Source organism: Ambystoma mexicanum, chromosome 5q (assembly GCF_040938575.1).
Source record: "Ambystoma mexicanum isolate Mex_15411 chromosome 5q, UKY_AmexF1_1, whole genome shotgun sequence".
Classification (NCBI taxonomy): domain Eukaryota; kingdom Metazoa; phylum Chordata; class Amphibia; order Caudata; family Ambystomatidae; genus Ambystoma; species Ambystoma mexicanum.
The window spans coordinates 809,283,483-809,307,356 of NC_090933.1; the positions used below are offsets into that span (position 1 = coordinate 809,283,483).

A 23,874-nucleotide genomic window follows, 5' to 3' on the forward strand; every position below is an offset into this window, starting at 1 on the left:
TAGGCAGGGATGTGTCCAAGTGTATGTAATGGGCCATGCATTGCCTCTTGGGATGGACAAATTGGTGGGCTATCATCATACTTTGCATTACAGTGTTTTCTTAGGACACTCACCTCCATCTGCCGATGAGGGAGTGCCACGTTGCCTCTCGCAGACACCTTCTATTGCCTCAATGCCAAAAGTCACCAGCTTAGCTTGATTGGGGAGCTAGGACCACCGCCAGTAGCCAGGCCCTGGCTCCGGTTGGCCGACATTATGTTCCTGACTCTCAGCCACAGGTCATCCCATCTTTTGCGCACTTCCTTGACTGTGCGAGGGGTGTTCCCTACTGCACTGACTTCTTGGGCAACAAGTTGCTAGATCTCCTTTTTCTTAATCTGTGCCTCTCTCTTGAGGTTGTTGGCAAACACAACCTCAGCATTGTCTGCCAGTGTCTCGGCGAGTATTGTCAGCTCGTCCTTTGTCAAGCTCTCTTTGTGCTGCCAGGATGCGCCTTTTTTGACAGCCTTGGGCATGATGCTGTTGGTGATGGTTTTTTTCTGCAGTTGGAAATGGGCTCCAGGTCCTGTGCGTGAGGATGGCAATGGATTGTGTTTTTCAAGATGGCCACTGTGCTCTTTCCCGTTCCGGCGCGATGATGCTACTTCCGGTTCCGCTTATTAGCGGGCACCGCTAATGCCATATCCATTGATGCCGGTCACGTTATTTGGGGGAGGACGGCGGTGGTAGTACTGTCTGCGCTTTCCATGATGCCGCTAAGGGGCATTTTTGGGACTTTAGCGGCATGCCGGTACTGTCAATACCGGCATGCCGCTATGCTCGTGCACGCAAACTCGTAATAGGCCACTGTTAGCAAGCTCTTTCCTACATGGACACGGTATTTGATCCATGCCGGTTAAAACTGATTTTAACTCCAACCTCGTAATGACCCCCAAGGTCTAACTGAAAACATGAAGTTGTTTACTTGGCCTGTTGATGAAAATGGTCTAGGGAAACCAAAGCAGCATTTGGTGTAGTATTTCCCTTTGGTTTTATATTTGCGATGACAATATTTCAAACATTTGTGTCTTTGAAATTGTCAAATTTGTGCATGAAAGTCACTATGTGTTGTTAGTGATGGGATTTCACAAGTGACATATTTTTGGATGAACTGCAAAACAGTGGCATCACCATCCTGACCAAATTTAGGAGCATCTTTAATCCACAAAAGCATGTGGATTTGTGGTGCCCCTCTGGCTTGGTATTCTTTTCTCCAAAGGAAGTGTTACACTTGTCAGAGGGGAGGAACAGTTTTATTATAAATGAAGTGTAGCATAGCAATGAAGCGATGATGGAAATATCTTGATACATTCACAGGATCTAGAGAGCAGAGTTCTCCTGGTGTTTTTATATCTATGTTTGTTTTGTTTTTGTTTGCTATGCGTAGGAAATTGTGTAAATCTTCCCATGCATGTTTTGCACAACTTAATGTCACAAACCAAGTGGGTGAGCCAAGGTTTCTTATGTGGCGTCAGAACCAGTATTATTTTTTACTACGCATGTTTGCTTAAAGATTTGTAATGCTTGACTGTAAAATCTCATCTTTTTCTTGCACTTTTTGTAGTAATTCCGTAGCTGACATATTTTGAAAATGGGTACCTGATTTCAATGTGTGTGCAACTCCATAGCATAGAGTTGCTAGTTCACTTCCAAAGAGAAGGTGGAATATGTATTCCACGTTTTTTTCGGAATCTGGGGTCTTCAGAATACATTTGTAAAGAGCGGTATTCTGATGCTGTTATTTGTGTGGGTCTATCATCGTACCTTCCTCCTTTTCCAGTAGGAAAGAGTAGAGGGAAGGCACGTTCTATACTTTTTTCCCATATGCTGATTGGAGATCCTTTGGCTTGGCGCATTCGGTACGTTTCCAGTGCATCATTGATGGTGTCTTTATAGTGTAATGCGTGAATTGTATAATGGTCTAAAATATTGGATTCTGTAGCAGGATCTAGAAGTTGAAATTGACCAGTTTCTGATGACTCTTGAATTATTTCAGTGGTTTCCCTCAGGTTTTCTTCAATATTAATTTCTCTGTAGTATTTAAGATAATTAAAGATTGATCTATTGGACGTTGCACTCCAAGAGTGTGTACATTTTCTTTGAGATCTAATGGCAAATAAACTACTTTGCCACAAATGCCTTTCACTAATTCAGAGGGAGGGAGATTTGCTGTTTTTGGTTGAAGGCGTATTATTGCTTGAAATGGGTGCACTGTTTGAATTATGATGCACTCATATAAATTGAGTTGTTGCAGGGGTTTTGGTAATGGGAATAATTCCAAGTTATTTGTGCTAGCACGTGAAGGTGTTTGGTTGTTGTCAAGTTTTGCAGTGCAGTAACTGCAAAGTATTAAGGGGTCAGATTTTTCGTATTTGTTTTCTGCTATAAGATAGAGAGCTAATTGGAACCATTTGGAATCTTCATTGTCTTCTAGTTTGTACGTTATATCTATAGTTTTTGTGCTATTTTTATAAAAAGTCCTGCAGTTGCATACGCAGAAAAGGTTGGGTACTTCAACAGATGTACTTTTAAACTTTAGTATTTCTTTTTTGTATGTGTGTAATACAAGGTTGCCATCTGTACAGTTGTTGGTAGTCTGTTGTAAATCTATTGTATTTTGTAAGTGGCTTTCAATTCCAAAATATTTTCTCTGGATATGCTCTATTTCTTTGAGTAGTTGTTTGGCTGTACCATGTAGAAGATTGTTCTTTAAATTGGCTAGTGCTAGAGCAGGACTTTTGTCATAGTACAGTTTATGGACCAGATTTCGTATCGCTGTATGGTGTGTTGATATCATTATGATATTGTAGAAGGTGCTTTTGCAAATAGGTCCAGAAATGCAGGCTAATGAAGGTCCTTGTAGTCCTGTGTATTTTCGCACTGGACAGGGGTCCATATTTTGTAGTAGTTTAATTTTGAATTGGTCTTTGCCTTTCAAATACTGATTGAGGAACTGACATAAAGATTTGAAAGATTTTTGGCAATGTTGCACAGTGGAATGGACAGGTGATTCTGAGTTTTCTGGGGATATTTGTGTGAGCAGCGTTCTTGTTATCATGATATTATTAAGTTTCTCATACCCTCGTCCACTGCTATGTATGGCAATTGGGTTTATTTGCTTTTGATTGTATGCTTCTTCATTGAAATATGGTTCTGTGCTTGTGGTGTGACTTCATTCACCTCCTCAGATTTTTGGGAAGTTATCTTTGTTGATATTCCATTTATTGAGAAGTCTTTTTTGCAGTTTAGTACTTAGTTTTGTTATTGGTTTCATTCTGTTTAAAACTAAAATAAATAGTTTCCTTTTGAGAAGGATTTCAGTGTCTATGAAAGCTTCCAGGATTAATTTTGTACAGTAGGTTTTAAGAGTTGTGCATGATTACTCTCCTGTTTTTATAAGGTTCTGAAGGACTCTGTGGCGGAACATTTTTTGTAAAAGAATTTTTTTGGTATGCTTACTTCCCGCTACATCAAGATTTATAGGTGCAGTGTTAGCACTAGTGGTAGCCGCAGTCTTGTTAATCAGTTTCTGTTTCGTTTTACATTTTAAAAGAGGAGAGAAAGTTTCTATACTGCAACCTTCTTTTGTTTCGCTTAATGACTGTATTAGCTGTTTTGTTTGAACATTTTGTACAAATTCTGCTAGAGATGGATGCTTATTTTGGGGGAGATTTCGTTGGATTTCGTTTACTTTTGCAGTGCTTTCTATGGAGTTGCTTTTTGGTATGCATTCTTTGGGGTCTGTTGGTGAAAAAAAGAAAGTGTGGGTTGGGATCTTGTGCAATGTATGTGTGCTTTGTACATGAGTTTCTGAGTATGATGGTAAGGATGAGTGTAGAGGTGTGTGATTGTGCAATGGACTGCTACATCAGGTTGGGAAGGCTATTCTTGTATTTGTGTGTTACTATACTGGTGTTCAAATTGCAATAGAAAATATGGAGCTGGTGAGGGGAATCACTAATATTGAATCTGATGTTGCAGGGTTAATACAATTGTTTTTTGTAGAATACTAGAAGTCTACCATGTTTGAGTAACAGTTAGAAGATTATGGCAGTATTGCACTTCCTTGTTTGGATGGAAAGAGTAGGTTTCTTCTGAGTTCTCATTTGTACTTCAGACGATGCTGCTTTTCAGGAGAGTGGTCTTCACTGCAATTGTTAAATAAAGAAGTTAGTAAATATGTGTGTTAATAGCACTGTTGGTAATGTAGACATGAACTTTTTTGTTTTTGCAGTAGTAGTGCTTTCTGATAACTGTGCATAGCATGTACATGAACTTTTCTTTGCCTATGTTCATTCTGTATATTTTATTTAGAATCAGTTAGTTGAATGTGCTTTAGAAATGAGTACTATAGTAAGCACACAGAGCACACTTGGCTTCATAAGGCAGTGTTATTGGATGTTAGGAAATAGAAGAAATAATTGTATGCTTTGTTTGCTGTTTTTACAGGGTAAATGGCAGGAACTGTGTGGAAAAGTATGCAATGGACATATTTGTGAAGGTGTGGGAAATAAATCATAAGGATTTGATGGGGTCAGCAGTTTATTACTCAGTAGGTGATTACTAAAGTACTGGGTGATTCTGTGGTGCTTGGAGATGAGAGAGTCTGAAATAAAGTAAGGGTTGCAAGGAAGGACCAGGTGCTTGTGTTGCAGGCTGAAGGGAAGGGGGGAGATGTTGTATGTCTTGCTTTACAACACTGTACATAGTTGTAGATGATGTGATAGATATGACTGCACCTGTGCATAGTTGAATGCTGTTGTGAAATCTAGAACAGAATCGGCAACCAACTGGAATGAGAGAGCTGTGTAGATTGGAAGAACAATTGTAGAGGCAGTGGTGTTGTTTCAGCTGGGAGCCTTTCAAATGATATTGGTTATCTGAGTGCATAAATAAATATGCATGTACTCATCCTGGATGCATGTAATTTTTTAACATACTAGAACGCCTTTTTCATAATTACACTGTTATATTTCCCATCTTTTAACATGAAATTACACTTTGTTATATAGCTGTGTGTGTTGTGTTTGATTACGAATATAGTGATTTGTAATGGAAGTTCAAATTATAGAATGTATGTGAAATATGCAGAATGTATAGAAATATAGAAATGAAATTGTATGTACATCTTATGCACTATAATGCATCAACTTCTATCATGGTTGAAATGTGGTTAAATACGTGGCATTGGTTACAGAAATTATAGAATGAATGAAGAAAATAACAGTTTGCATATTGCAGTTAATAATATGGGTAAATAAAAATTTGGAGAGCAGACAACTTTGCAAGTGACACTTGATCATAGTAGATGGGAGAAATGACAGTAAGCTTCTTTTACAGGTTACACAGGGTAAGTGGCAGTTTCTCTGTGTGTATGCATTAATACAAGAGATGTACATATATGCCAATCCTCACAATTTCGGCGGGAGACCCCTGATTTTTCCGTGAAACATATTGTTATTTTTCACGTTCTCCTGCCTAAAATACATATTTGCCCAATGCATTCTTATGACACCAATTTTGTCTCCTGATTTTTTTGGTGGAAGTGTTGTAATGTTGGCATGTATGATGTACTGTGCAAAAAATATTCATACCTGTACTTTGTGTTCATGGATGTGGATGTCCATGAATCTGCAAGTAGAAATGTTGGAGAGTTTGCTAGTAGTTGCTGTGGTGCTTTACAGTCACAGCGCAATTGTACTTGAAGTGATCGACAGTACATCTAAAGAGCTGAATTGCGATGATGGAGTTAGATGTAGAGGTCTTGCATGTGATTGGTGGATGGTTGTGTGACTGCTTAACAGTAGCCAATGAGGGAATGGTGCAGAGAGTGAAGTGGAAAGGGTAGAAGGGCTGCCCAGTGCTATTTACACGCTCTGCGGACAGCACGGCTGTTCACGGACAGGACATGCCACATCCGGGGCTTCCGAGCATAAAATGGTAGTGTATTTTGAGGATTAGCCAATCATGTGTTGAGGTTCTGCTTCGTATTGAGAGAGGCTGTTGGAAGTGAAGATGGCGGAGGTGGAGAAAGTCAGGGTGGTTGTGCTTGGAGATATGTTGTGAATGGTTTGGAGAAGTATGCAAAATCTAGGAATGTGGCTAACCATTTTGACACAAAAGGAGTGGAGGTGGTGTGGTGCACTATGCCTGGTTTTAATTTGCAGGCAATGCTAGATGTTTGTCAGGATATGGCTAGGTATAATAGTCAATAAGAGAACATTCACCGCTAGCTTCCCACCTTCCCAACACAACAGCCATGGGGCAACTACTTAATGAATGAAAGTCACTTTCGCTCAGTTCATGTATGTCCACATCATTTAGAGTATGACAAACATATTTTAATGGGTTTACAACAATGTAAAAACGTGTACATTATCAAAAACAACTCAATAAAAGGCCACTTGCAGGCCTGTGTATACATATAAGCGTTATTGAAGTTGCAAAACGGAGGAACAGAAAAATCACATATAGATTTCGGCAGGAGACTCACGATTTTTCAGGGAAAAATATTGTTTTTTTCACGTTCTCCCACCGAAAATACATCTTTGCCCAATGCATTCTTATGACACAAATTTTGTCTCCTGATTTTTCGGAGGAAATGTCCATCCCAGGTGGGTCGAAATGTTGGCATGTTTGATGTACTGTGCAAAAAACATTCATACCTGTACTTTGTGTTCATGGATGTGGATGTCCATGAATCTGCAAGTAGAAATGTTGGAGAGTTTACTAGTAGTTGCTGTAGGTGCTTTGCAGTAACAGCGCAATTGTACTCAGAGTGATCAACAGTACATCTAAATGTGCTGAATTGTGATGATGGAGTTATATGTAGAGGTCTTGCATGTGACTGGTGGATGGTTGTGTGACTGCTTAACAGTAGCCAATGAAGGTGCAGAGAGTGAAGGGGAAAGGGTAGAAGGGCTGCCCCAGTGTTATTTATGCGCTCCACGGACATCGCGGCTGTTTGCAGACAGGACATGCCACATCCGTGGCTTCCGAGCATGAAATGGGAGTGTATTTTGAGGACTAGCCAATCAGATTGGCTAAATTGGTTGGAAGTGCATGCAGATCGCTGTGGAGTGGCTGTACATCTTGTATTGTGCATTGGCATGGAGTGCGTGGAATGAAGTGGCTGGATTTGGTACCCCTTTGGTGACACAGCGTCATCCATACTTTATTTTTATTAATTGTAGAGGGAACAGTTTAGGACATGTGTCTGGAATCTCTTTGCAATTTGCAATGAAAGAAGGACTTGGGAAAGTCATGGACATGTATCCAAACTCCAGAGTAATTTTTCCCCGTATTGCACAGAGACAAATGTGGCTGCGTTCTTCTTCATTTGGTCCACAAATGGAGAAAGCAAGGCGCAATGTTAACAAGGCTGTCTGTGTCTTTTTGAGAGATGTTGGTATGTCCTCTTTTCACAATGAAAATATTATGTTTCGTAGTACACACATTTTTCGCAGAGATGGAGTACATCTTACTTATGCCGGCAATCAGATTTTTCTGCGAAATATACAAAATGCATTGCAACCTTTTTTGGAATTACAGCAATCAATTTTGCAGTAGGTGTTGACCATTCGAAGTTTTTTCGAAACACAAAGAAAAACACAAAAAGTCTCTTTTCAGAGCCACTGCTTCCTGCCAGAGAAAAGTGCAATGGTTGTGACAGTGCAGCACTGCACATATTTTCGATGTCCGCGGCAGTCCGTGGACTTCTAAGAATGCACAGGGCCCTGCGCATTTCATTGACACTTCTCTTTTTGAACTGTGAAAGGCGGCTCTGAAAAGAGCCTTTTTTTGTTTTTTTTTTGTTTTATATTTTTGTTGGTTTTTTAAACACGACACACAAGGAAAGGAAGGGAAAGGAGGGTAAGGAAGGGACACCAACCACAGAGATAAGAATGGGCAGGTGAAGAGAGGAAGATGTAGGGTGGGCCTTATTCAGGTAGGTAGCAGTTCTTCTGATGCTCCTTGACCACAGTCTCAAATGCACTTCGAATGTTCTCCCCCCTGCAGAGTACTGCATTGCAGTACTTGCAGAATACTGTGACCCTCAAAAGGTAAGTATCAACAGCATCATGTATGGCCTGCGAGGCAGCTGGAGGGATGCACTGCCCCACAGGAGTGTCTCTTGTGGTGGCAGGAGCGGAAACGGAGGATGCTGCAGAGGAACTCAACCTACTAGATTTATCGCAAGGTACAACCTTAACAATAGCCCCACCGTGGAATGATTTTAGGTGTTGCTTCATTGATGTAGTACCATAGCTGTACAAACCCGGTTTCCCATGATTCAGCACCATCTTGCACTGATTGCAGGTCACCTTGTGTGCACGTGCTTTTGGTACTCCATCAACAGTGGTAAATAACCTCCACACCCAAGATTCACAGTGAGAGCTAGTAGTATGGACTTCCACTACCTCATCCTCTTCATCCTCTTCATTACTCTCCTCTGTATCCTGACGCCTGTTCCCCTCTGCAGGCCCTCGGGTAAGTGTTGGTGGTTGAGGGGTTGGGGATGCTGCTGAGACAGCAGTAGCACCGGCAGCAGCAATGGATGCCATCAGGACAGCTGTTTCAAAGAGCAAGAGCAATCCAATGCAACAAGGAGTAGTCTCTATCCTGGAGGCCTAAAAACAGAATAAGGAGCAGCTCTGGGGTGTGGCCTTTTATTGGGGTGCTGGGGCACGCTTTGCGGACACCCGCGCTGTCCCAGGACACTTCGAACACTAAGAAAGGGCTATAAAAATTCCAAAAAGTATGCAGATCAACAGGGACATAGTGTGGGACATGTGAAAGGGTCGACTTTCCCAGGAAAATACCTTAGATTGATGAAAAAAACACTTTTTAGGTGTCCGCGGGCCCGGACAGTGTTCGTTACACTTAGCGCAGGTGCGGTCACATGATAACATTGAGGACACGTTGGCGAATGGGACGGTTGTCCATAGGACACCAAATGCGCGGGGTCGGGTCTACGCATGCGTGCAGGTGTTCTACGGACAGTGTACCAGTGCCCAAACGAATAAAAATTGCGACACACGTGCAGCGGACAGTTGCGCACAGGCCCGATGTTCGTATAGGCAAGGGAGTGCTACGCATTTGCGCGGGTGTTCTACGGACAGTGTTCAGATCCCCGAACAAAATAAATGTGCGTCACAACTTTGCGAACAGGGGGACGGGCTATGTGTTCTACGGACATATTCATTCTGATTGACAATACAAACAGGTATAGTGTCCTTAGGCCACCCCCATTTTCGTGAACTGAGGACATCCCGGACAGTCGCGCTGTCCGCGGACACCATAACTGCCTTTTTAAAAAGAAATAAGACACAGAAGAATATACTAACAACACACTTAATATTTTATTATTGTATAAAAGTATAAAAATGATGACAGAGATGGGGAAGCAGAAACGGGTACAAATTTAGGGGAATTAGGGGTTTGGACATGATGGATGGTAGGGGAGGAAGGGAGAGAAGTCTCATCGTAACGTTTTTCTTGCTGGGGAGTTTTTGGGGATAGTTGGGTGGGACATGGAGAGGGGGTTCAGGTACATGTGGGACAGTTATATTTAATTTTTTCTCTTATCTGGTCCTCCACAAAGTTTTTTAAAAGACTGAAATTTTTCATTAGCAAATCCATTTTTAGCTCCATTTGTTGCAGAGGATTTTAGAACGACTCTCTTGGTATATTATGTTCAATGTTTGTATGGTCTGTTAAAAAATATGTGTTAAGTACACATAAAGTAATGGTTATTAATTGGCTTATATAGAGAAGTGTAGTGTCTACCATTAGTATCACTGTCTTCACTCATTTCATCCCGAGGGAAATTTTCTTCCAGCCATTCAAAAGTACTAGACATTTCGGTATAAAAAAAAATATATATTAGTTTTAATGTACCTAATACAGAAAGTTCAGAAAGTTTATAAATATATACAATAAAAGTAGTGTACTCACTAGTTTCTTGCTAAGTTTTGCTGTTACTGCTGCGTAGGGGTCCTGTTGATTTTTGCTGTGCAATTTCTGTGAGGTAATTCTGTTGGAGGCATATTTATTGTGTTTTGGAATATTCCACTATGTTGCATATGCTATGTAATTGGACTGTTAGTGTTGTACATACACAGTTTCACTTCTTATTTATTATTGAATGTAATTTATTTATGTGCTGCTTTTTAAACATGTTTAGTGTTTTTTTGGATGATATAACAATGTAAGATACCCCCTGAGTTTTTGTATAGTGTTGATGTTGTCCGAGTCCATCTGCGAACAGGCGCTTGGTCCGTGGATATCAGACCCACTAGCGGAGGTAGGGGGTTGAGTATGTTCTATGTTATATGTATATAAACTAAGGGCATCCTAGTGAACATTTATCAAATTTACCTTATCTATATATATATGTAGTCAGTGAAAAAGCTTTGTTACAGGACCATTCTGGTTAGGTTGCGCTACTAAAAACCTATGAAATTTAGTAAAAACACATTGTTAAAGGGACATTATGGTTAGGTTGTGCTACTAAAAACCTATGAAATTCAGTGAAAAAAACTTTGTTACAGGGACGTTATGATTCCAAGTAAAACCAAAAAAAACCTGAAATTCACCAGTTAGAGTAAGCTAAGCAACCATAACCACTGTGCACTGCTAAACCTAACACCCAGGACATCAAAGATGACATCACAAATGTCATTGATGACATCACTGATGACATCATACATGCATTTACGTTTCATGAAAATTCTGTACAAGGGATTCTTATTGTAATGTTGATAAAAAAGTGTCAAGGATCATTGGAATACATTTGACATACGTAGTGCATTAAGCAATGCATTGATACAAACAGCATTCTATTATGAAGTTCTTTCAGTATACTAAGCTACTTTTGTAGAAATATAGGCATTGTGTGCAGCATACATGATGGAGGTGCAATATTAATAATCGTGCAATGATGAATAGTTAAATGATAAATGCTTTCTTATTCCAGTTTTGTCTACTATGAAACATTTAATAAGTAGCTAATAAAACACACGTACTACATAATTGCATTATTGCAAACAAAACACAAACAGATAACAACACATACAAATATGAGCATATACAGGGAAAATGAAATAATCACTCGTATAGGAGCTATAGCACACCCTCATTTGGAGAGTCATGCATGCTCTTTTCCATGCCCCTTTTGTGACCCCCACCATTGATTCTAGTCCTTCCACTGAACATATTACTTCATCAGTGGCTCATGCATTTTGTATTTGGTGCACTATGGCAGCCAACAATTTGTACCCTAGAAGTCCACAAATGATTTCTTTCTGGAAATTTACTGCTAGCCAAATGCTGTGAAATGTTTTATATTTTTAATGATTAATAGAAAATTAATGTTTCCACTGAAGTTCCCACTGCAGGTAGTTTAGTTCCAGACTCTGTTTATAATGGTTGATGCGCTAAATGGAGGAATACTCCAAATAATGGTCCAGCCTATTTTCAAGCAGTTATGAGGCAGCGAGGGGGCAAGTAGACTGATTTTAATTGGTGCGGGCTGTGAAATAGAATCATAAAAGCATGGCACAATGCTTTAAGACCTCCATTTCCTGTGCTGCACATTTTTCCTGCAGTGACAAGGCAAAGAGGGGTATGGAGTGCAAATATTATCTCTGCTACACTTTCCTCCTCCGTCATGTCAGTGCGTTTGGTTGTAATCCTGCATGACATTTTCATGCAGGCATACAACAAATTGATTCCGTTGGAAGCCGCCTTGGTTTTGCACCAGGTGGATTTCACAGGAATCCATCATTAAACATTGCTTGCAAAGTGTATTTGCAGGCTCCTTTTCCATTATTTACAAGACACATTGGCCCTCATTTCAAGTTTGCTGTTCGGGAAACAATGGTGCCAATAAGCTTACCGGCACCATTGTTTCCGGACCGGCAAACTACGAGTCTGCGGGTGGGTTGCCTTTCCGTCCGCCAGGTCTGCCCTGGCAGGCGGAACGGCACCCGCCCGCAGTCTTTCATGGAAGCACCGGCACCATTGTTAACGGTGCCGGTGCTTCCATCATCCCCATTCCCATTGAGTCCTATTGGGCTCAAATGGGAATGGGGATTTACAAATGCTGCCGCCTGACTTACTGGACCGCCGGGTATGTAATGCCCTGGTGATTCCAGCAAGTCAAGCGGCAGTAATTCATTGCAGGTCCGGCGGCTACCTGCCGGTTTTTCCGGCACGGTTACTGCCAGACCTGTAATGAGGGCCATTGTGAAGGTTTAATAATGCAAGCAGGGGAACCAACAGCTATTAAGATGGTCTGCAAATCCCCCAATTACACAGAGGTTCTGCAGCCAAATCAAACCAGACTCAATAACGGAAATGGACAAAGTAAAAGGCAAAACCCAGCTTTATTATCATCCAAATAAAGCACGGTCAGCATCTTGATACTCTTGATTAATTCAATACAAAAAATGGATCAAATACTCAAAACTCATCATTGCTGATCTCACAACATAATTTCCCAGTACAAAATCTAAGGGGACTAGGGATTGGTTAAGGGGATTAACTACATATAGACTCTATAAGTGTAAAATATTTCATTGGGTTATGACAATCTGATGGCTCCCCCTGAGACCACCTCCAAATTGATAACAGTAAAAAGCCATCTCTACAATATGTAATTGTCTGGCATAAGACATAATGGGTGGCCTAACATCAGGGGTTTTGATTGATTTGTCTCTCTACCGACCAACTTTGGACCATTGACAGGTCATCAAGACATGCGCCGGACAGGAGTATGCGGAGAGAGGTCCATGGACTGTTTTCCTTTCAATTAAAGAACATACCATCCCTCATTTCTAGGCCATGAGCAAGGGTGTCCCCAGTGGTAAAAGAAACCATAGCACCAATATTAGCTAAAATCCAACACCCCTGTATTTCTTTTCTTTGCCCATCATTACACTGCAGAATTGTATGTTCGTTTATTTTTATCCTTCCCCATTCGTGTCCATTGGTAGGTATTTTACTACTTTGTGTTGTGTATTAACTTTTATCGTGTTGTTTTGTTTTATAAAATTATCCTCCCGTGGAGACTGTTGGTAACAAGACCGACTTATCACTATATTTAGTCATGTTCGTTGAGTCTAGCACATTTTTCTGAAGTCTTTTCATCTGTGTGTTTACTACAGGGAATTCTTCTGATGTAATTTTGTACATAAATGTTATAGTTGTGAGGACCGAGGAATGAGACGCAGACACAGAGGACTCATTCTTGTGTTTAAAAACTTATATTCATATAATAAGGGGGATTCCCTACCAAAACTAAGGGTCTGTCCTGTGTCAAGATGTCCAAAGCAAAAATATCCTGCATCCAAAATCCTGTCCTAGACCTCTCATTCTAAAAATAACCATAAGGCGTTTAGGATAATGTCTTTAGCTCGGAAAGTTCACAAATGTTCAAGAGGCTCCAAATAGACAGTGTTCACAGTTCCAGGGAATGATCCCTTCCCCAGTTTTCTCTCCACCAAAACAAAAGTTTCAAAAGAATAAACAAGCTCTTTGTAGCCCAAGAGGATAACCCTCTCCTCTTGGTGTTGCAATTCACACCCAGGGAAAGTACTCCCTTCCCCAGGTCCTTTCCACATGCAATGCAGGTTCACATCCTAAGGGCATGAATCTTCCTTAGGATTCTCTTTTCAAAATATCACAAAACACATCTCAAATGGCTTAGGGCATGGCTCCTCCTTTGGATTCTTTGATTCACAAAACCCCTGCTATACTCTCCTGCCAGGTTCTCCCATGTAGTTTAGTTCTTTTACAGATTTGGGTGTAGGTCCCAGACTCGCAAGGCACCTGGTATACTCTCCTGCCAGGTTCTCGCTTTATTCTTGTATTTCTTGCATTCACACAGTTCCAATATTTTGTATCATTTTTATCAAAACATCAGGCCTCAAACCCACTTTCATTTACTTCCTTTGTGAAATGTTCAGACACCTTGTGTACTCCCCTGCCATGTTCTCTCTTTATTCTTGTGTTTTTTGTATTGATACAGTTCCAATATTGTGCATTGCTTTTATCAAAGTACTGGGTTTCAAATTCACTTTCATTCACTTTCTTTATCTAATGTCCCAGTGACCTAGCCTTCTTGCTCAGTCATCTGACTCATCTGCCTCACTCTTATCGGTACTTGATGGAGCTGCCGAAGCACCCCAGTGACCCAGCTTCCCTTCTCAGCTTTCTTTGGCATTCTGCAGACCTCTTGCGCCAAACATACAGAAGCGCCCCAGCATCCCGCCTCCACTTCACGGGCTTACCGGCTTCATCTGGCAACTTCCATGTCCTTTGTGACTCCTGCTTCGCTCCTGAGCCCTTCTCCATGTTCGGGCAGTGATGGTACTTCTGCTCGGTTCCCGCGGTCACCAGGATGGGTCCTCTTCTCTTCCTGCTGCGATCCCAGCACGGCGCACCAGCTCCTGCAGTCCTTCTTCTCTCGTCATCTCCCCACTCACCTGTGGACCTCCCAGCTTGGCTTTCCCGGCAGTGATTAGCTAGTTTAATCTCCCAGTGACTTTCAGCTGTTCTATCTTTAAACTCCTGCTTCAAGCAAGGGAGTTGTTTGGAGCCAATCAGCTTCCTCAGAGCACTACAATGATCGTTCTGGTTCTACTGAGTATTCAGCCTTACTCGACTCCTCTTCCTCATCTAAGTCTTTATCATTCTGCTTGTCAGAGAAATTTGACAGATGCTGTTATCAGGCTTTACGAGTTGTTGAAGGGGATGATCACAGTTTGCCATCAAGGCATGAGGAATGGAAGGGATATCTCTAAAAGGGAAGGGGGATACCTTGTCTCACCCAATGATGTCGCTTCACCCCACCGAGGGTCACCTCCCCATGTGGCACTCCCTCAAATAGTTGCCCCAGGTTCAGGATCAGGTAGTGATTGCCGTCCTCTGTCCAGGAGAGGCTACCACTAGGAAAGGAGTGATGACATCATCAGGTTCATCACACAGTGCTTATACTCATGTTTACTGGTCTAGCAGTATTATAAATGATCATGTCTCTTGCTTAAATAAAAATGAATATATACAAACTACAAAATGTAAAACACATTGTTATTATCATTATTGCTAGGGTACCTTTTCTGCAAATTCCTGTGAGTAAACGCTCTTCTAGGCGCTAACAGTGGCGTAACACAAGATCTGGGGCCCCCCTGCGAGCTATGCTGAGGGCCCCCCAACTCGACAACAAATCACGGGTCGCGCCACACTCGGCCGGCCTAGATTACCACACTTGCGCAATACACACTAACGTGCGGCTGAAGGGGTATGCCACACACTGCACTAGGAGAAAGATATAAATATGTGTTTTAATGCAATATACAGCACACTTTCTGAGAAAAATTGGCTAAAAAGCCACAGTGTTTGCTATTGTTTTGTAGGGTAACACCAATCCAATATATGCAAGGCACCAACAGTGCACATGAACATTAATGCTTTGTTATTAAAAATGTCATGCCACAATGAAAACATGTCCAACTGGCTGCACAATGTAGACCAGTGTAGACACATAATAACACTACAATAAAGCATGCCAGGCCACATTAAGACATACCTAGACTAGTTGCACCAAAATGTTAGTCGAAGCAATAGGACTCATCAAGAAGAGAGCACACATTCAAGCCTGCATCTCTGTGTCCTCTAAAAACACAGCCAAACTCCTTAAAATCTTCAAGGAACTGGCTAATCCTGTTGCGATCTCTACCTCTCCTGCTCCCTCAACAGGCCCTCTGTACGGCTTTGGCCTCTCGTTTCTCTGCTAAAACTCAGGATATCCTGTCCACTATCTCCTCTTCCTCTCTCGGCCGCCTTTACCCATCTCTCCCTCTCCTCCTCCTTTCTCCTCTTTCTCTCTAACACTTGACAAGGTTTCTATACAAGTCCCATCTATGGAAGTGTCGTCGAAACAGGTGCTCGCCTGCTCCTCCAGAAGCATCAAGGACCACATTGACACCCTTGATCTAGCCTTGGGCGATTTCTGTAATCATTCTTTTGCTACTGGAAATTTCCCCTCTCCCAAACTCTTGGAAAAGCTGGCCAACTGCCAGCTTTCTCTCCACACTGAATCTGTTGGTTGTCTCCATGACCATCAGTCTGGCTTAAGAGCTGCCAGAGGCACGGAAACTGCTCTCCTGAACACCTGTGAAGATCTGATCTCTAACCTTGATTCCAGCATTCCTTCTGTCCTCATCCTCCTTAAACTTTCCTCTGCTTTCGACACGGTCACCACACCATCCTGATCAATCGACTCTGTGAGGAACTGGGCATCGTGGATCATGCCCTGGAGTGGCTGACCTCCTTCCTCTTGGACCGCCCCTCCCAGGTCCAACTTGGTCCCTTTCACTCTGCCACCTCTCTCTATCTGTGGCATTCCCCGGGGCTCTATGTTCTCACTCTGGTTTTTCAACCTCTACTTGGACTCTTTGGCCCACCTGATCTCTACCTTCTCCTCTAACTTTCAGTGTTATGCAGATGCCACTCAGCTTTCATTAAGGCTCCCCTCAGCTTACTCTCCTCTCTCGCTCATTCCTGGTGTCATCTTCAACTCCACTTTCTCTTTCTCTCTTCACATCTCGGATGTCACCAAGAAGTCCTACTACCCGCTGCACCTCCTCAAAGGGACTCTTCCCTTTCTCACTTTCCCCCTGAAGCTCACTGTCTCCAGAGCTCTGGTTCTCTCTAGGCTGGACTACTGCAACAGCCGCTTTCTCAATCTGCCTTCCTCTACTCTCCGCCCTCTGCAACTAATCCAGAACAGGACTGCGAGACTTATCCTTGGCCTCAAGCCCAAGGACCGTATCTCTCCAGCCATGAAATCTCTCCACTGGATCCCGGTGGCTGCAATGATCAAGTTCAAGACCCTGTGCATTGTCCACAATTTGGGGCTGGGATCCGCACTACATCCAAAGCTCTCTTCCAAAATACCTTCCTTCTCGAGCCCTAAGGGTTAGATGCTTCTTCAGGCAGAGAGTGGGGGCTGGGGATAGATCCCTCCGACCTGCAGGTACCTCCTTCTGGAATGGCCTCCCTCCCCCTCCCAAACTTGAGCCAGACCACCTGAAGTTCCGGAAGCAGCTCAAAACGTTCCTCTTCTCCTCTGATTTCTGTCTCTTCCTCCCTTTCTGACCTACCTGTCTGATGTACCAACTGGTTGCTTGGTTACCCTCAGTCTCATTGAGTCCAGGCTCTTTCTTGATCACTTATCCTTGCACTGCCTCCGGGCCTACAATGCAGTTAAGGGCTGTAACTCTAACCCTACAGTCTCTTGTTCTCCTTGCAATACCCAGAGCCGCGCTGCCCTGGCTGCACTTACTCAGAGTATTGCTGCCCTGTTTTCCCCTCCCCTCTCCCTTGCACTTCCCCCTCCCTTTCCTCTTGCACTTCTTGTTCTCGCACTTGCATGATCTGAATGACACAAGGCTTAGTAAGATCATTTGTCCTCCCTCTATTTTCCTTCCCTTGTCTTGTGTACAGGCGTGTTATATATGACTTACCATATCATTACATGTTTCCATAGGAAGAGCACTTTTTGGGCAGCTTATAACTTCGCTCCCCCTGGACGAATCCTCACCAAACTTTGCAAAAAAAGTATATGGCCCACTCTGAATTTTTTTGCCAATTTTGGTGAGGATTCGTCCAGGGGGGGAAATGTTATAGGGGGTCCCAAAACTTTTTTTTTCCCATAGACTGAATGGGAAAAAACTTTGCGCACGGCTACAGCCCGAATCGCTGGACGGATTTACACCAAATTTGCGGCAGGAGTGGCGGCCTGGTCCCGAAAGCGTGCTTTTGCAAATTTGGTGTAAATCCGTCCAGTAGTTTTTTTTAAAATGACCAAAATGTAAGGCAAAAAAATTAGTGATATCTGTGTTCACTTCGCGAACGGATTTCCCTGTTCGCTCCGCGGACAGCACCCCGATTGGCCCAGCGGCTTGTGTCATGTCCGCGGACATGCGACGTGTTCGCTGATTGGGCGGCGTGGTGCATGAGGCGCGTCAGATTTTCTGTCGAGCCCGCCATCTTGCATTTGCGGACGTCCACGGACAGCGCGGTGAAAGTTTGTTCAAAATGTGTATTTAGTAGAGTGTGTTGGTGTGTAGAAGTCTTTGGGGAGGGTGGGGGAGTATGAGATAGGTTCAAAGTTGTATTTTATTTATGTGCTAGACTTTTTTGTTGCGTTCAATTTGTCCGCGGAGAACACGGCTGTTCTGACATTTTGTAAATAAACTAAATGGTGGGGTGTTTAGAGGGCGGAGTATGTGTGATTTTTGTTCGCAAGGAAGGTAAAAATGAGCTATGAACACTCACGGTGTACTTAATTGTTCGTAAATACACAAACTGGGGGTGTCCTCAGGACGCTGTCCGTATTGTAATCTGTCTAGTTGAATGTGTTCTAAGAACACTCGCAGTGTCTCGAAATGGTAGCAATTACACAAAATGGGGGTGTTCTGAGAACGTTGTTTGTATTGTTCGTTGTCAGGGTGAAAGTGTTTTAAGACCACTCCTTTTGTCCGCTAATAGTACAATTTCCTATGGGCGTCAACCGACTTTTTGTCCACTAAAGAAACGATAAATCCGGCTGGTGTGCGCCGACATTATGTGATAATCCTATGACTGGCGCTATTGACCTGGCTGACTTGCTTTTGCGACACTAAATCATATCCCCCGCCCCTAAACCTGATATTATCAAAGCATTCATATTCCCCGCCTGTACATTTTGTAAAGTACATTTATTTGACAGCAAATGTTTAGAGAATATTCAGCAATTTGCATTTGTCTTTGTTCTTTGTTGTCGATCCGCAAAAGTTCATGTTGAGGCACGCGATGTTCCTTTGCGGTACAGAGGGTGTTAGATCAGCTTGCAACTCAGTGCGCCACAATTAGGAATATGAAACTGTGGTTTAAAAGTAAACAGCAGGATTGTACATTTGGTAAAGTACATTTATTTCACATGAAATGTTTAGTGAATATTCAGCGATTTGCTATTGTCTCTGCTGTCGATCAGCAAAAGTTTATTTGGAGCCACGCGTTGTTCCTTTGCGGTAGATAGGCTGTTGGTTTATGATAAAAGCAGTAAATGGTCGCTCTTATAATCGGAAGGTTGCTGCAAAAACGAGCCATTAGACCACCCTATTGGTTGGTATGTTGTTTGTAGCCGCTAGTACTGCGTAAGGGCATATTGGTCCTTGGCGATTGTCCCATAAAATGGTGAGGGTCATGAAGTTGCATATTTGGACCTGCACCTGGCAGTTGAAGACCCCATCCGCTGGAGTCTGTAAATCGTGACATAGGCAAAATGGGGCCACATACCTGTTTTAAAAAACATAAATTAGTCTCACCAGCCGATCTTCATTAAAAATCATCATTTTATTTATTAGGGCGCGAAACTATTTGCTATCGAAGATAGTGCAACGGAGTATGTTAATAATAAAATAATAATATTTTCCCATTCATATAGCGCTAAGAACCCTGAGGTATCTAAGTGGTGCTTATTATTAACCACGGTATGTGTTGCTCATTTATCGACCACGGAAGGATGAAAGGCTGAGTTTGGCCTTGCCGGGATTCGAACTTGCGTTAGCAAGCTGTGCACGGATGTCAAAGCGAGCGTTGTACTCGCTGTGCCATTTGACAGGCTACAGTGAAGTGGCACAGCGAGTAGAGCGCTTGACCGGCTATAGACCGGTTAAATTATTTGTATTAACCCACCCTGTGTCGCCTGCCTTTTTCAGAGCCCTCTAAACAACAGGGGATCAATTCGCCGGTGATGGTGCGCGGTAGAAAACATTATGCCACTTTCAACGAACAAGTTCAACTTGAGCGGTCTTTAATGCTACGCTATTGTAATTATATTTGGTATAAAATAATCTAAAGGGTTACTTACAGTACAATTGCAATTTCCATTGTCTACGAGTGGTGCAGTCCCAAAATACGACTCCGCGTGTGCCAACAATCTTTCGCATAGTGATATAATATATAAAAGTGGTTTTGTTTCATAAATGTCATCCTTATCTTCTATTACGTTTTAGCAACACTCCTTCAAGAGAAGTCTTTCATCACAATCTCTGTCAAGGTCAAAACACAATACAACCTTATAGTCTGCTTCGTGAGCCTCTCTGGGACCCGAGAAAAAAATGGAAGCAGCTGACGTTCACTGTGAAAGAGCATAAATTCTTACTTTGCAACATTCTGTGTAAAGCCATCTGTGAGAAGTTGGTTTTTGCACGCCATATTTGTTTATTTTTTGCGTGACATTAAAAAAAGTTTGTTTAAAGGACGTTATGGTTTTAAGTACAGCCGAAAGACCCCTGAAAATCGCAAGTTATGGTAAGCTATGAAAAATAACTCGCGCCACCACCGTGCACTGCTAAGACTAACACCCAGGACATCAAAGATGACATCGCAAATGTCATTGATGAAATCACTGATGACATCACATGTGTATGTACTTTTCATGGAATTTGTGTACTAGGGATTTTTATTATAATGTTGCGAAAAAAGTGTCAAGGATATTGCAATAAATATACCGTTATTAGTGCTTTGAACGGTGAATTGATATAAATAGCATTGTATTATGGGATTCTATCTAGTATACTGAGCTACTAATGGAGAAACATAGCATTGTGTGCAGAGTACAAGATGAAAGTATAATATTTGTAATGTTAATATGTTGAATAAAGAAATGATAATTGTCCTGAAATGTTCGAAAATTCACAAAATGGGGGTGTTCTGAGGACGTTATTTGTATTGTGTGATTGCTTAGCTGTATGCAATGAGGGAATGGCACAGAGAGTAAAGTGGACGCCGTCCACGGACACCGCGGCTGTTCGTGGACAGGGCGTGCTACATCCGGGTTTTTCCAGGAAATCCAACATGGAAAGAAGACTGTACGGATCAGCCAATCAGATGTCGAGGTTGTGGATTTGTGTTGAAAGAGACTGTGTGTGGTGAAGATGGCAGAAGTGGAGAAAGTCAGGGTGTTGGTGCTCGGAGATATGGTTGTGCATGGTTTACAGCAGTACGCTGAATGCAGGCATGTTGTAAAGAACTTTGATGTGAAAGGAGTGGAGCACTGTGCCTGATTGCAATGTACAGGGAATTGTACAAGTTTGTGAGGTTATGGCCACGATGAACAGTCCGCATGTGGTAGTTTTGCACTATGGTGCTTTCCATTTGGGCAACGTCAGTGCCCCTACTTTGTTGGCTGATTTGGAACGCTTGGTTCAAGCCGTAATGAAGATCCTTCCAAATGCGAAAGTAATTTTTTCTGGATTACTACCTAGGGCAATATGGGACAATAGTTCAGTTTTTTGTCCTCAGCAAAACATTGCTAGGTGTGTCATCAACCGAGGCATGTGTGCCTTCATGCTTAGAGCTGGTATGTTCTTCTGTAACAATGAGAATATTGATGCCAGTAATGCTGTTAATTTTAAAGAAGATGGCATTTCTTTATCTTTTACAGGAAATGCCTTTCTATTTTGGAATGTAAGGGTTGCTTTGGAGAAGGTTATGTAAAGATTTTAGGAGTAAAGTAAGAAAAAAAACAAGAAAAAAAATACAAAATAACAGGTGTCTGTCAAGCATCTGTAAAAAAAAAAAACAACGGCTCTTTTCAGAGCCAACTTCAAAGGGGAAATGGGGCACAATATTTAAATTTACATTCACCACGCTCAGATTTTCGATGTGTCCGCGGACATGGCGGTAGTCAGCGGACATGAAAATCACTACGAGGGGGTTAGTATGTTCTATGTTACATGTATATGAAGTCAGGGATATTATGGTTAAGTTGTGCTACTAAAAACCTATGAAATTCAGTGAAAAAACTTTGTTAAAGGGACGTTATGGTTAAGTTGCGCTACTAAAAAGCTATGAAATTCAATAAAAAATGTTGTTAAAGGGACGTTATGGTTAAGTTGCGCTACTAAAAACCTATGAAATTCAGTGAAAAAACTTTGTTAAAGGGACGTTATGGTTCAAAGTAAAACCCCTGAAATTCGGCAGTTATGGCAAGATAAACAATCATAACTCGCGCCACCGTGCACTGCTAAGACTAACACCCAGGACATCAAAGATGACATCACAAATGTCATTGATGACATCACTGATGACATCACATGTCTGGCTCCCTCTTTTTTCCTTTACTGATATATCTAGGCCAGTTACAATCAGGAACTAAAAATTCACTATACTATAATACAAAGTACTATGTTTGTAGACTTATACTACAAATATGTTCTTACAGTAATTCACTTAGGGTCCACTCAAAGCATATGAACCATATACAAGGGAGAAAACACAGACTTGGAAGACAACAATGCTTTCTATGTATGAAGATAATTAGTACGGTTATCAACACTGTGTTATAGTTCTGTTGTTTTTTTATTACTGTACTTTCCCTGAATATGCTCATATTTGTACACATTGCACGTACACTCCTTTCATTAGGGTCTAGTCACAATATGTGATAGTTATACATAGGGAAGTAGTAGCTTTGAAGCAGAGCAATCATTTCTGTACATGAAGATAATCAGTTACATTATGAAAATTGTCGGGTAATACTGCTGTTTTTTTGTTTACTTCACTTTCCCTGTATATGCTCTATTTGTATGTGTTATTGTCTGTTTGTGTTTGGTGTGCAGTAATGCAATAATGTAGTAAATGGGTTTTATTATCTATCTATTACATGTTTCACATTATGCAAAACTCTAATAAAAAAGCAGTTATCATTTCAGTATTCAACATGGCAAGATTATGAATATTGCACCTTCATCATTTATGCTGCACACACTGCTTATGTTTCTGCATGAATAGCTTAGTATACTGGATAGAACTTCATAATAGAATGCTATGTATATCAGCACATTCCTTAATGCACTAATTAGCTCATGATATTTATTCCAATGATCCTTGACACTTTTTTGTCAATATTACAATAAGCATCCCTTCTACAGAGTTTTCATGAAAATTAAATGCACATGTGATGTCATCAATGACATTTGTGATGTCATCTTTGATGTCCTGGGTGTTAGTCTTAGCAGTGCACGGTGGCAGCGCCAGTTATGGTTGCTTATCTTACCATAACTGCCGAATTTCAGGGGTTTTTCGGTTTTACTTTGAACCATAACGTCCCTTTACCAAAGTTTTTTCACTGAATTTCATAGGTTTTTAGTAGCGCAACTTAACCATAGCGTCCCTTTAACAACGTTTTTTTTACTGAATATCATATAATTTTATCACAGATGCCCATAAAAATATACAGTCCCGCAGTAAGAAACCCAATGCCAGTCTAGCCATGTAATTACACTTTGCAGGACTGCTTTATCAGAAATGTCCAGTTAAAAAAAGTTATACCAAACTGAGGAATGACTAGACTGACTGCACCAAAATGCCACTAATACCACTTATCATGCCTTCTTAGCATGGACATAGAAGACCATTATGATTTATTGCACAATCCCACCCCCCCACACATCCCCTCTCCCTCCCATTCCCTACCCCAACCTCCAAAATCAGCTCATTGGCCCAGAATTACCTCCACGTCCCTTGTCCTTGTCCCAGTGCTTATGTATTAGGCTCCATGCCTCATAGGTAAGTACTAGGATGAGGACAAGTGGGACTAGGAGTAATGAAGATTACAGGTAGCTAAGTCAGGCCTTACCTTCATGTACCTCTACCTCATCCCAGTACTTGTGTATGAGGCATAGTGCCTCATACACAAGTACTGCCTCATACACAAGTACTGGTATGGGGAACAATATGGCTAGGAGTAATGTAGATTACCAATAAGTAATAAAGGCA

At 41.7% G+C, this 23,874-nt stretch overlaps 1 protein-coding gene across 2 annotated transcripts in view; it reads left to right on the forward strand.

Annotated features, from left to right (window-relative positions):
• LOC138497680 (carbonic anhydrase 13-like) overlaps positions 1–23,874 on the forward strand; it is a 1,250,189-nt gene that overhangs the window by 781,373 nt on the left and 444,942 nt on the right. The gene's annotated exons all lie outside the window — the stretch shown is intronic.